This window comes from Ambystoma mexicanum, chromosome 1p (assembly GCF_040938575.1).
Source record: "Ambystoma mexicanum isolate Mex_15411 chromosome 1p, UKY_AmexF1_1, whole genome shotgun sequence".
Taxonomy (NCBI): Eukaryota; Metazoa; Chordata; class Amphibia; order Caudata; family Ambystomatidae; genus Ambystoma; species Ambystoma mexicanum.
The window spans coordinates 1,322,774,939-1,322,788,842 of NC_090921.1; positions in this window are offsets into that span (position 1 = coordinate 1,322,774,939).

Genomic DNA, 13,904 nt, shown 5'->3' on the forward strand with positions numbered 1-13,904 from the left:
GTGGTCTTCAGTGGCACAAAGAGCAATGGGAAGATCATTCCAGGCTCTGGCAGCAACTACGGAGAAGGCACAACCTCCCTTGTGCGACAGACGATAGCAAGGAACTACGACCAAGGAAGCAGATTGAGAGCTCCACAAATGAGTAGGGGCATAATGAATAAACTTAGCTTGAAGGTATTCGGCGCCCATGCCATAGAAGGCACGGTGCACCAGACACAGGGATTTAAACAGAATCCGGCTGGCCACAGGAAGTAGTTTCTTAAGCAGAGGGGAGAGGTGAGATCCAAAAGGAGGGTGAAGTATGGAGCGAGCGGCAGCATTTTGGAGCAGTTGAAGCCTATTGATCAGATAACGAGGCTGAACCAAATAAAGAGAGTTACAGTAATCAAGGGTGCTGAGAACCAACGCGGCCACTACCGGGGTTTGATATTCAGCAGGAATGAAGGGCAGGACTTTCTGCAGAATGCGAAGTTTGAAATGCCCAGCCTGCATACACTGGCCACCTGGTCGTCCAGGGACAAAGAGGAAGAGATTTTAACACCCACATTCCTAGCCTTGCAGGTAGGGGTAGGAGGAGTTCCAAGGGAGGCCGGCCAGAGAGTGAGGGAAAAGGATGGAGATAGTGTGCCGATGAGGAGGATCTTCGTCTTGCTGGCATTCAGACAAAGATCATTGGCGGCACACCAATCTTGAATGGCCGTTAGGCAGTCACAGATGAGAGAGGGAGAGGAGGTGGCTGAGGGCAGCTGGAAAATGAGTTGAGTTTCATCAGCGTAGCACTGGAAATTTGAGCAGGAAATGGCAATGCAGTGAGCGAGAGTTGCCAGGTATTGATTGAAAAACCAGGGTGAGAGGTTAGACCCCTGGGGAACCCCACAGGTGGAGAGGAAGATAGATGATAGGAAAGACCCCAGTTGGACCTGGGAGGGTGAATCAGAGAGGAAAGAGGCCAGCCAGGCCAGAGCCTGATCAGTGATACCCAGGTTATCACAGAGAGGGTTGAGCGGGATGGTGTGGTTGACCATGTCGAAGGCAGAAGAGAGATCAAGAAGGACGAGGACAGAGGGAATGATAGAATCAAGGTTGGAGAGCATATCTTCACGAATATTGAGGAGAGCAGTTTCCGTGCTACTGGCCACTCAGAAGCCAGACTGGTGGTCATGGGGACAACCAACAGAATCTGAATGAAGGTTAAGCTGAGAGATGGCCAGCTTTTCCAGGAGTTTGCCCAGAAAGGGGGTAACGGAAATTAGGCAATAGTTAGCCGGACAGGAAGGATCAGCTGTGGGTTTCTTGAGAAGAGGATGCACAAGGGAGTGCTTCAGAGGGGAGGGGAGGTGAAGGATCCTGAGGCAAACAAGTGGTTGCAAAAATCAGCAAGGGCCAGAGCGAGGGTGTCAATGTGGTCCTTGATGGTTTTGGAGGAACAGGGATGAAGCTGTTTTGACAAGGCTTTCACAGATCGGACTTGTCTAGTGACCTCATCAGGGGAGAAAATAGGAAAGGAAGAGAAGGACGGTGGGGGTGGTTAAAGGGGGGTCTGCAAGCACAGACTGAGAGGGAATAGGAGGGGGAGGGGAGGCGAGGGTGGACAGGATGTCCTGGGTTTTAGAGATAAAGTGCGAGGCAAGGGCATTGCTGAGAGCCTGGGAGGCAAGAGGAGGGGAGGAGACTGCTGCAGGGTTGGCAAGCTCCTTTCAGATTTTAAAGAGTTTGGCCGAGTTGTTTGATGCTGCAGAGACACCGGCCTAAATGTGGACTCTCTTCTTAGTGCGGACAGAGAGTCGGTATTGCCTTTGGAGCAGGCGACAGGCCATTTTGTCAGAGGAAGTGCAAGAAGACTTCCATTTCCCCTCAGCCGCCCTACACTTATGTTTAAGTGTAGCTAGGTTGGAGTCATACCAGGAATTGCACTTGGCTATGGACTTCAAGCGGATCCTCATGACAGGGGCAAGAGCATCAAGAGTATCAGAGATAGAAGAGTAGAGAAGAGACAGGGTTGTGTCGGGGTGTGAGTCAGCCAGAGGTGGAGGAGGGGGAGAAAAGGTGGCAGAAAAAGCCTCAGCTGACACACGCTTCATAGGTCGGATGTCCGAGAAAGTAAGTGGCAGTGTTGGGGTGTGGTTGGCTTGGGGGGAAGAGAGTGAGAGATGGGAGGAGAGGAGGCAGTGGTCACTCCAGGAGAGAGGAGTGGTCAGAGGAATAGAGAGGGGGAGGCCACGGGAGATCAAGACATCAAGTGTGTGTCCTGCAGAGTGCATCGGGCCAGAGGGGAGGATAAAGAGGGAGAGGGAATCGCAGAGGTTGCGAAAGAGCAGCGATAAGGGACAGTGAGAATCGAGGTGAACGTTGAGGTCGTCAAGGAGGAGGAGTTGAGTGGTTGAGGCCAGGAGGGATGAGGAGAGGTCGGCCCACTCTGAGAGAAAAGAGGTGATTTGCCCAGGGGGCCGGTAGAGAGTAGCAACAGTAAGAGAGTGGCTAGGAGGGATTGAGAGCCGGCAGACAAGGCATTCAAAAGAGGAGTAAATCTGAATGGGAATGATAGTGGTAGGAATCCACTCAGGAAAGATGAGGGCTGTGCCCCATCCAGGTCAAGTGGATCTGGGTGCGGAGAGGATCTTGTAGCCCTCAGGCAGTAGAGTGTCAAAGCTTGTGACAGAGCTAGCCGTGAACCATGTCTCCGTAAGACAGAGGACATCAAGGTCCAGTTCTTCAAGGAGGTGGCAGATGTCAGAGGAGTTTTTGACAGCAGAGCGAGAGTTGAGAGTGGCAAGATGAAGAAGGTTGCCGGCCTTAAAGACCTTCAGGGGAGGGGTGGAAATCAGAGGTACGCCCTGCAGAGTTGTGGAGGTAGTGGCAGAGGAGGAGAAAAAAGTGGGCAAGGTAGCCAGGGAGTGAGAGGAGGCGACAGCTGGAGATGAGAGGAAGTTGATGAGGCGAGGGAAATGCCTATCGGAGAGGAAGAGATTGGCCTGAGGACCTTGGACCATGACATTGCCATTTAGGTAGACATTAAGGATGACTCTGGAGGAGTCGAAAGAAGCCATGAGGACATCCCAGCGAGTGCCACCATTAATGGGAGAGGAGGAGACAGAACAAAGCACAGAGATCATATGGGGGGGTCCATAGATCCAGCGAAGGAACACGAAAGAGGATGTTGGTGAGGGTCTGTCTGGAAGAGGCGCTGGTATAGGTATCAGCGATAGAGAGTCCAGGGTTGGAGGCCAAGATATCCTTTTTAAATTTCTTTTTTCCAGACTTAGTGAGAAGGGAAGGGTAGTTGATAGAGAAGCAGTTGAAATAGATGGAAGAAACAAAAAGCGCCATGAGTGCAAAAGAGAGAGGCAGAGGGAGTAGTAAGCAAGTAAAGCAGTATTGAACAGTCACTGGCTAGCAGGTTACAAACAATGGCCAAACGTTAGATGCAGAAATACACTGAAATTGAACTTTCAAGTAAATGCAAAAATACACTCAGTTTGACTTTCAAGTAAATGCAAAAATACATTCAGTTTGACTTAAAAGTTAAATGTAGGTAAGGAAATTAGAGTGGTAGTCAGCTGGTAGAGGTGAGTATAGACAAGGCTTAAAATGAGTACATGACAGAGAGAGTTGAGTACCCTCTGAGAAGGAAGTACAGGTAAATCAAGGAGGGCACTAACCCAAACAGAATATGGTAACAGAGTCATGGCAGTCCAATAGTCCAGGGTAGCCGCCTCAGTGACAATGACAGTTTGGCTGTTGCAGAATCTCATGTTGCAGCCTGTAAAGCGGACAGAGAAGCTGATGACAGGGACCTTAGAAAGTAGACCTTTGAAACAAGGGCTGGCTAAAGCCTGCCGGTCCCCCGATTGGCTTGAAAACAAAGTGCACAGCCAATCACTGCAGACGATGGAGGGAAGCACTTTAGATACACAGCCTCATGCAAACAAATCCATGATGGAAAACCTCAAACACACTGTGAGGCAGCAGGAAACATACATTTCATTGAAATGAGTCAGTGCAATTAAAGCAGCAGAAGGTTACAACACACTGCCATTTTGCACAGTGTAATTTCAGAAATTCAAATGGTTTGCCAAGTGAAAAAAAAACTTTTTTTTCTGAAATTTCGTTTTTCTTTTTGAAAGCTTCTTTTTCGTTTCTGGTGCTGCAGGGACAATGGCAGTGCACCTACCTGGTGCAGAATGCGTCCGTGGGCCCAACAGATCAGGAAACTTAAAGCAGATGGAAGGGTGGGAGCTTCAGGAAGACCTCGAGCTCCGTAGGATGTAGAAGGCAGAAAACTGGTATACATTTCTATCATAGTAAGTCCCGTTACAGTTTTGTGAAGAGTTCTCTCCACCCTTTCTCCAATGTAAACATTGATAGTGTGTTTTTGGCAGACTGTCAGCTGATGGCCCAGACCTCTGAGTTCCGATTGATAGGCATTCAGCAATATTGTCACAATTGGTGATGTAAATTCCATTACGACCCAATTAGTTGAACTGTCAATATTGGGTAATTCCACATGCACAAGGTCTCTTCTGCTGATATTTCTTATGGTAGGGATGTTATGGAAAATCGTCATCAAATAGCTCCTATTCATGAAGGGACTGGAAGCACTGAGATGTATTTCCTCTAATTTAGCAGATTTGCCAAGTGGCATGGTTTCATGTGTAGACTAATTGGTTATAGCACTTCTCATTGATGTATTCATACTGCTCACTTTGTTTCACTCTCGCCATGAGTTGTTTCTATGGATTATTTGGTTTCTAATTGATTCATGGTTATTCTGCTCTCCAGTCTTCATTGTATGTTCATGGTGATGATTAGTCAGAGTCTTGGGCAAAATGTCTCTCAGCATTCTACTTGGTGGTTCCAGCATATCTAGCTGTGTGGGCTCTCTATTCATTCTCTGCCCTTGTGTTAAATCTACAGTTGTTATAATTTCTGTTTCAGGACAGGACTGTATTCTCCAAGTCGTGCATTTGGACGGACCATTAGCCTGTAGCCACTTGTCAAGTGGGCCATGCAGTTGTGTTTGTCTCACATCTCCACCTAGGTCAGTGACAGTTACACTCGTCATTCCGTTTTGATGATTTGGTTCCTGGATAATCCGGGGTTGAGGTATAAATACCGGAACAGGCCTTACATCTTAATTCTGTTCTTGCCTTTGTTTTCGATGTATTTTGCACCGCCTTAGCTTTTTGGAGAAGGCGCCTGACTTTGCGTTCAGCATATGGTCCTGAGCAACTCCTATTCCCTTTAAGTGGCTTCTTCCTCGGGATTGTCTCCCTGAACCCCTCTCTTTCTCGGGCTCTAATACCCTTACATCGTGGGTCATATAGGATTTCATGCTTGGAGGGGTATCCAGGATTCTGTTAGAAAGAACTGTATATGCCACCTCATTTGGAGTTGTCTCCGGTACCTGTGTTGTCAGGTCTTCCACTTCCTGTGGCTTCAGCCTATCTAACTTAGTGATGTCTCTGATAGTGGGTTCCTCAACTTTCATTTTTTCTCGTCGTTTGTAGGTCAAAAATAGCATCTGTTAATATGGCCAATATACATTTTTGTTCTTGCTGTTCTTTGGCCATGCTTGAGCAGAGAGCCATCACTGCATCAATGGAGGCAAGTATATTAATTAGAGGGATGCTGCCCAGTGAGCCCTCTTCTTCCTCAGTCGATTTTCTGTCCAGGTGGGGCAGCTATATCGTTGTCAGACCTCCCCCCCTCAAGCTCACTCTCTGTATATGAAGTGTCTTACGTATCAGAGGAGCTTGAGCTCGAGGTCCGCATTATTCTCTCCAGGTCTGGGGTGGCATTGTGTGCCTATGATATTATCTTAGTTCGTGGAGGGGTTTGTCAACTTACTCGCCTGTCCCATTGAATTTCTGTGAAAGTTGCGGCATAGCTTCAGGAGTCATTCATTATTATCATTATCTATAGCGGGAGAGGAGATAGCGTTAGTCCCGGGAGGGGTGATTTGTAAGTTTGCCTCCTTCAATACTGCATTTCCCATGCTCCTCTCATGAAGCACTTGTGCCTGTCCTGTTTTGATTGCTCCGTAGTATCCAGTGATTTTATTCTGGGATATGTTTGCTGCCATATCTCCGCCTACATGCAGTTTGCTATTCCTGCATGGAGCAGTACTTTTCTTTTGTTGCCCGACTGAAAGGGGTGGGAGTAGGTAGTGGTGGGGGGGGAGCTCCTCAACCGTTTACTCGCTCGTGCTGATTCGCTGCATACATTTCTTTTCATAGCGAGAAAGTACTGATAGATTGCACGGAATCTTATTACTCGGCAGGTGACTCCTGCCGCTTCTGACATAAACTACCGTTGACCACCGTCAACCACTCCACGCGCCACTCCATGCCCCACCCCACTCTCCGCGCTGTGAGTGAGGTTTTAGGCAGCAGTCCTGGGTGCAACCGCTAGGTGCTCCTCCTCCAAACAATAAAGATGGTGAAAAGACTTTCACAGTTCAAAATAGCAGAGTAACAAACACGATCAACCACTCCACGCCCCACTCTCCCTGCCGCACTCCATGCTGTGAGTGAGGTTATTGGCAGCAGTCCTGGGTGCAAGCGCTAGCTGCTCCTCCTCCAAACAATAAAGATGGTGCAAATACTTTCACAGTTCGAAAAAGCAGAGTAACAACCGCCGTCAACCACTCCACCCCCCACTCTCCATATATGCTGTATGCTATTAGCATCAATGCATTTCCCATTATTTTGTGTTCCCATCATATTTTGCCTTTTGTCCTGACATATTCCATGTTTCCTTGATAAAACGAGGGGATGAGTAACTAGAATATTAAGTTCAGCCCATTCTTGATTTATAAATTAGGGGGCGAAATGCAATAGATAGTACAATGGAAAGAGTATGTACCAGAGGTAGAAAACGGAGCACATTCATACCCTATGCCTTCTGACCACCAAACACCACAGATATCCAGGCCTTGAGAAAGCGACTAGGCGAGTGGGGGTACTGTGATGACCACTTGCAGGAAGGCTTCTTCATAGAGGCAGGGGCCTGCATATTTGCCACAGCACTGGTTAGGACCAAAGGAGCATTGGCAAGACTCAGAAGATGGCTTTCATAAAGTGCAAAGGCAACCCTAATCCTCAAGGTCCTCACACTCAGCATAGACATGTGGAATCCGATAAATGGGCCAGCCTGGCGTGGACATGGCGGACCAGCCATAAATAGAAGCACTGGAAATCTGCAGCACAGCAGAGGCAAATATTCCCAGTGTTCTTGGCAAACTCGGGATCGCGGGGGCAGCAGCTTTTATTTAAGCCATAATGGCTCCTCAGAGCTTGCTCCTCAACCAACATCCGCGTGCAAAAAGGAGATCCGCCCAGAGTCAACTTTGAGCAGTTCTGCAATGGTGGGGGAGGGGGAGAGCTGAGGGGTGCAAGAGGTTGGGCGGATCCTCATTTACACTTATCAATCACACTCACCCTTTAATTAGCATATCAACAACATGTATCATTCCGATCCAAATGGGATTGTCTTTTGTAAACAACCAACATGTGTTTCGACACAAGATCTTTATCAAGGCTGCTATAAGAACATGATCATAACAGTGACAATAAATAATAGTGACAATATCAAATTAGGGATAAATTATACATACCAATACCATGGTTTGGTGCAGGAAAACAGAATGGAGAAGAAGGAGGAATCGAAACAAAATACTCCACCCTAAGGAGCAAGATTCCGAATTCCAGTGAGGAGTAGGAGTTAGTAAAGAGACTTTGGGTATAATTCGTGGAACTTTCAGCGCAGTGCAAAGTGACTTTGCACTCCAACAAACACCCTGATTCACAGAGCGTTGCAACGTGTTTCTTTGCAGTGCAAAGTGACTTTTCATATGGACATCAGCAACATGTGCAAGGAATTTGGCACATGAAGCAGGGGCGTTGCTAGGGGGGGGCTAAGTGGGCTATAGCCCCTGATCTTTTGGTTGTAGCCCCGGATAGAATCTCAGGAGTTACAGCCAAAAGACTAGCTAGCCCCCAGTCCCAACAGTTCCGACATCAGCTTAGCCCCAGGTCTTTTCCAGACCTAGCAACTCCCCTGACATGAAGTCAAATATGATGTAATGGAAAACAAAATAAATCATCGTCCGAAACTGGCATGATTTTGACAGCTGGGCAAGTTTTCATTCAAATGTGGTCAGGCGCATGCCGTTGCATAAAGCACATGTGCATCTGATGGATGCTCTCAAAAAGCGTTCATTTAACCACAAAGCCCGGGAAAAGAAAAGAAAGTAGCTATCTAAACCCTCACGTGGGTTAAGATGTGTGCCTGGAGCACCCCAGAGACTGAAGAAGGCTGAGAAGGAGAATGATGTGAGCAAGGATGACATCAAGAGGAATAGAGCAAACACAGCTGTGCGCAATGCCATCCAAATAACAACATTGATGCCCTTGAAGTGAACGATCGCACTCCTAATGGATTGAAGATGTGTTGTGGGTCATGCCTGCGGGCTTCGGCGCGGTGAAAACCAATAGATAAATAAATAAACAAATACATAAATAAAGCCCCATGCCAGGGACAAGTTGGCCCAGTGGGGGCTGGTGGACCTGTCTCAATCACAATCCTCCCAACTACGGGAAGAATCGGTGGCTGAGAGGGGTCAAGCACGTGCCATGGCTGGTGGACCGGACATTGCAGAGGTAGAAACAGGTGGTCATTTGCTGAAGCCCTGCGTCACTGCTCTCTTGTGTGCACATGTCCTGTGGCGGAAGGCTTGGGTGACCAGCGGTTTCAAACCAAAATCTGGGACGAGGCGATATTGTAGAGTCATTCAACAGACCTGACAGAAGCGCATCAAAGACCAAAGCCTTGATATACCAACATGGCTGAGCCCACCGAAGAGCACACGCACATAGACTGATTCACATACAAGGGAGTTAATAGATTGAAACCATGAACAAAATACCAAAACACTAATTTCATAACTAATATATTCATTTATAAAAAGAAAATGTTAATGCAATATACCCACCAAGCACAATTTCGCTGTTTATCTTATGTCTCCTTCCCCATCTAACTGCCACTTCCTGAACTTCCAGTATCCGAAGAACTCCTACAGTCCTGACATCACACCACCCGGCACGTACAGCCAGACACCGCAACACCACCTGTTTTCCCATGGGGGCAAGAACTGGGGATTCGACCGACAGCTCCTCCTGGCTACTAAATGGGGAGGTCGTTGGCGTGCAGAGGCTGGGAAGGCTATGGTCATCTCAGATGAGGAAACACGTTCATGTTTCCTGGAGCCTTTGTTTTAAATCTGTTTGCATTTGTTCATTTCACATGCTGAATTTATATTATATAGTCACACTGCACTTTTAGGGCAAAGGCAGCAGCACCCGTAAAGATAGGTGAATAGAGAGAGACACCCTGATGGATGCTATTAACCTGCTATTGGGGCCGCCACCAGGGACTGGACTGATGGGTTAGCCTGGCAACGTAATGGGAATGCGGTGGCACAGTCGACGCACATAGCAGGCATGCCAATGGTGCGCCAGGAGCATGACCAAGGCAAACCCATCAGCACACGTGCATGGCTGCTCCGCTATCCGGTCATTCCATCGAATCCAAAGCATGGACAGACCATACCATTGAAAAAAAATGCATCAAGAAAAACATCGAATGCATTTTTTTAAAATGGTAAAGGGTTTCGTTAATGGGTTTTTAAGGTTAAAAAAAGGGGTATTAAGGGGGAACGCCCCCATAAAAAAATGCATTCAATGTTTTTTTCGATGCTTTTTTTGTCAATGGTATGGTTGTCGATGGTTTGGTTGTCGATGGAATCACTAGGAACCGTCTGCTGCACCAGGCCAGAAACCATGCCAGTTTCACTAAAACCTTGACTTCACTTAATTGTTCTTCGTCATATTATCCAATATCTTTGTAGACCCTAATTAGCATGACTGGTTCAGATGCGATTGAGAAACTATAGCCTCTAATTCGTGATCGATGAGAACATCGCAGCATCGTAACCTATTGAGCAACTAAAATCCTGTCTGATTAACTTAAGATTCGCTCTGACACTCGGAGACACGATTCATGATTGTATCTGTGATCATAATATTTATTTACGTGTTATTACTGAATCCTGGTTTACGGATGAGGACATCCTTATTATTCAATATATGCCCCTGAAAAACTATAAAATGACTGCAAGCGCATTCCACACTGGGAGTCCAAGATGGTGTCTTTCTCTCCATCAGAAAAGCAGTCCTGTCACTGTCTTCGTGTCTAATGCCCCTCTGGCGACAGCACAGTTTCCCAGCCATTTAGCAAATCTAATGGAGTAAAAAGGATTAACGTCTATAAAAGCCTCACAATATTAGGGGATTATAACTTCACACTAGCAAAAGTTTTCCTCACCAAACATTAATGACCTACATTTATCTCAAAGGGCTCGTTCCAAGTGTGGCGGTTTTGAAATAAGGGTGGCGGTCGCACCGTACCGGCACCCTTCCCGGACGGCCACACTCCAACTCTAACTCTGCCTTCCGTGGGCATTATTTGCATGTAGCAATGCCCCCGGAAGGCAGAGTTGTCATGGAAGCACTGGCTTACGTGTCACCGTCCCCATGGAATCCTATGGGAACGGGGACTTACACTTTCCGCCGCCCGATATCCCGGGCCGCCGGGACTTCCCAGTGGCACTGGGATACCAGGTGGCAGAAATGGTGTTATAAGTTCGGCGGCAACCCACCGGTAGCACCGGCGGGTTACCGCTATATTCGTAATGAGGCCCAAAAAGTTGGTGGATCAACGCATGTAGCAGGTCACACCCTTGACCTGTTTTTTGTACTCATAATGTATTCTCTTTCTTTAGCCCAGTACCTTTGACTTAGACCAACCACTAATGTTGAGTACTTCTACTTCCCAGCACTTTATGCCTCTGAGAGATTGTCTCATTTTACCAATGTGGAATTGGCAACATTTGCCAAGATTTGGGTGTGGTCCTACAAATCGGGAGCCAGCAAAGCAAAACCATGACAACATTGGTTTAGCCCTTTACAAGATCGTGAAACAGATCAATGCAGCTCTTGATCACTTAATCCCTCTAACATTAAACCAGAAATAAATTGTTACACCTCAGAATAAATGGAAAACTTCTCAATTTCAAGTGATGAAACAACAGAAGAGAATTCTTAAACGAAATGGGAATTCTCATATGCCCCTGTTGCAAAGCTAACAATAGCACAATTCTCGCAGAGATAGAAAAGCCGCATTATGCAAGTGAAAACATGTTATTGTCAATTTCCCCACAGAAAGTGCTTACATGCTGATTGAAGGACTCAAAGCCCACCTGCCAGGATTAATGAGATCAGTCCATCTCAGGAGACTTGTGATAACATAGCAAGCAGCTCACTCAGAACATTGTAGAAATCCACCAAGAAATGTTGTCAATGTGCTCCTCCCTCCCCCCTACCATTACCTTCTCTACTCAGAAACGTGTTTGATTCCGAAAGATGCTTGTGAAACACGGACTCTTGATTCTTCTGACGTTTTTACCACACTAACTACCTGAAATTAGACCTTGCAAGTAAAAGATTTGGTTTAACTAAAGATGCGGGTCCTCCTAAAGTTCTAAAACAAACTGCTTTTTAATTTTCATTTTATTTTGACACTTATATAGCGCACAATACCCTGCGTTATCTAGGCGCTTATACTTAAGAATACGGTTACAGTTACAGTAACTGCTTCAGGTTACAGAAAAGGAAGCGTAAGAGGTGAGTTACATCATGGAACGTACAAAAGGTAAATACATCATACGCTAAGTGCAGGCACAAAGTACATGGTGGTCACCTCTATTGTGCCTGACCCATGTTGCCGGGAGGCAGTAACCAGCCGATGCAATGTCAAATCATGGGCAAGTACCTGGTGCCTACCCTATGTTGCAGGGAGGCAGTGGCCGTCAGAGTCAGAGTCAAATCCAAGGGCAAATAAATGGTGCCTACCTCAAGTTGCAGGGAGGCAGTGGCCATCAGATGCAGAGTCAAATCCAAAGGCAGTAACATGGTGGCTACCCCATGTTGCAAGGAGGCAGCAGCACACGGGTGCAGAGTCAAATCCAAGGGCAAATACATGGTGCCTATCCCATGTTGCAGGGAGGCAGCAGCATAGAGATGCAGAGTCAAATCCAAAGGCAGTAACATGGTGGCTACCCATATTGCAGGGAGGCATCAGTGCAGAAATGTAAAGACAAATCAGAGAAAGCAAATACATGGTGCCTACCCCATGATGCAGGGAGGCAGCAGCAAAGAGATGCAGAGTCAAATCCAATAGCAGTAACATGGTGCCTACCCATATTGCAGGGAGGCATCAGCGCACAAATGCAAAGACAAATCAGAGAAAGCAAATACATGGTGCCTACCCCATGTTGCAGGGAGGCAGCAGCACACAGATGCAGAGCCAAAATCAAGGGCAAATACATGGTGCCTACCCCATGTTGCAAGGAGGCAGCAGCACACAGATGCAGTGTCAAATTCAAGGGCAAATACAAGGTACCTACCCCATGTTTTAGGAAGGCAGCAGCATGTATATACACGATTACTTCAGGGGCACTTTCAGGCTAGGAATGGTGGGCCACACACAGCATCATAGGTCACCATCATGGAGGACAATGGGGTTGGGGTGTAAAGACACCATCATGGAGAGCAAGGGGGGTGTAGGGGACACACACCATCACGGGGGGCACACAGACCATCATGGAGGGCAAGGGGGGGGGCATGGGGGCACAAACACCATCACGGAGGGAAATGGGGGCAGAGAGGCACACACACCATCACAGAGGGCAAGGGTGGGGGGCACACACACCATCACAGAGGGCAAGGGGGTTGGGGGGCACACACACTATCACAGAGGGTAAGGGGGTGGGGGGCACATACACCATCATGGAGGGCAAGGGGGAGTGTGGGGCACACACACACCATCACAGAGGCCAAGGGGGGGTAGGGGGCACACACACCATTACAGAGGGCAAGGGGGGCATGGGGGCACACACACCATCACAGAGGGAACAGGGTTGGGGGGCACACACACCATCATAGCGGGCAAGGGGTGGGGTTGGGGAGCACACACACCATCACGGAAGGCAAGGGGAGGGTGGAGGGCACACACCCCATCACAGAGGGCAAGGGGGCGTGAGGGGCACACACACCATCATGGAGGGCAAGGGAGCGTGTGGGGCACACATAGCATCAAGGAGGGCAAGGGAGATGGGACACACACACACACCTTACATACGTAAGTGGATTTGATGGTAAGAGTAAGTGCCCCTTGTCGATAGTAAAGTCCAGCTGGTGATGTGTAATGATCTAGCGCTGTGTAGCGGTGAAAGAATCCATCTCTGTCCAATGTTTGTGGGTAATGAGCTTCCGGATTCCAAAATAGTTGCAGCGGATTCACGATTGAAGGCCAAAGCGAATGCCATATTGAACGCTCTGAAAGCCTTAGGGCCTGGAGTGCTTCCAGAGGGTTTGTTGGAAGGACCGGCATGGCTGGTAACTCTTAGTCCATTTCCACTGACTACTGAGACACCTACTCCTGTGGGAGAGGGGCTAGTAGCCACGGAGGACCCTACTTTGGTAGCAGGGGCCACTGTGACTTCAGAGTTTCCTGGCGCAGCTCAGGACCCTGAGGTGGAGGACCAGGTGGACGCAGATCAGAAGGGTCTGCCCATGCTTGATGAGTTCGCATCAGCTCGGGTTCCAGATCAGACTGACTTTTACACAGCGCAGAAAGAGTGTCCCACACTGGCAGGTGGAGGAACAGGCTAAGGGCAAGGCCCCTGGACTGTTCAAAGTGTACTGGGAGGATGGACTCCCGTACAGTGAGCCAAAGGATTCTGAGGGCGAGGACACCAGAGCTTTGGTTGTTCCACAATGCCACAG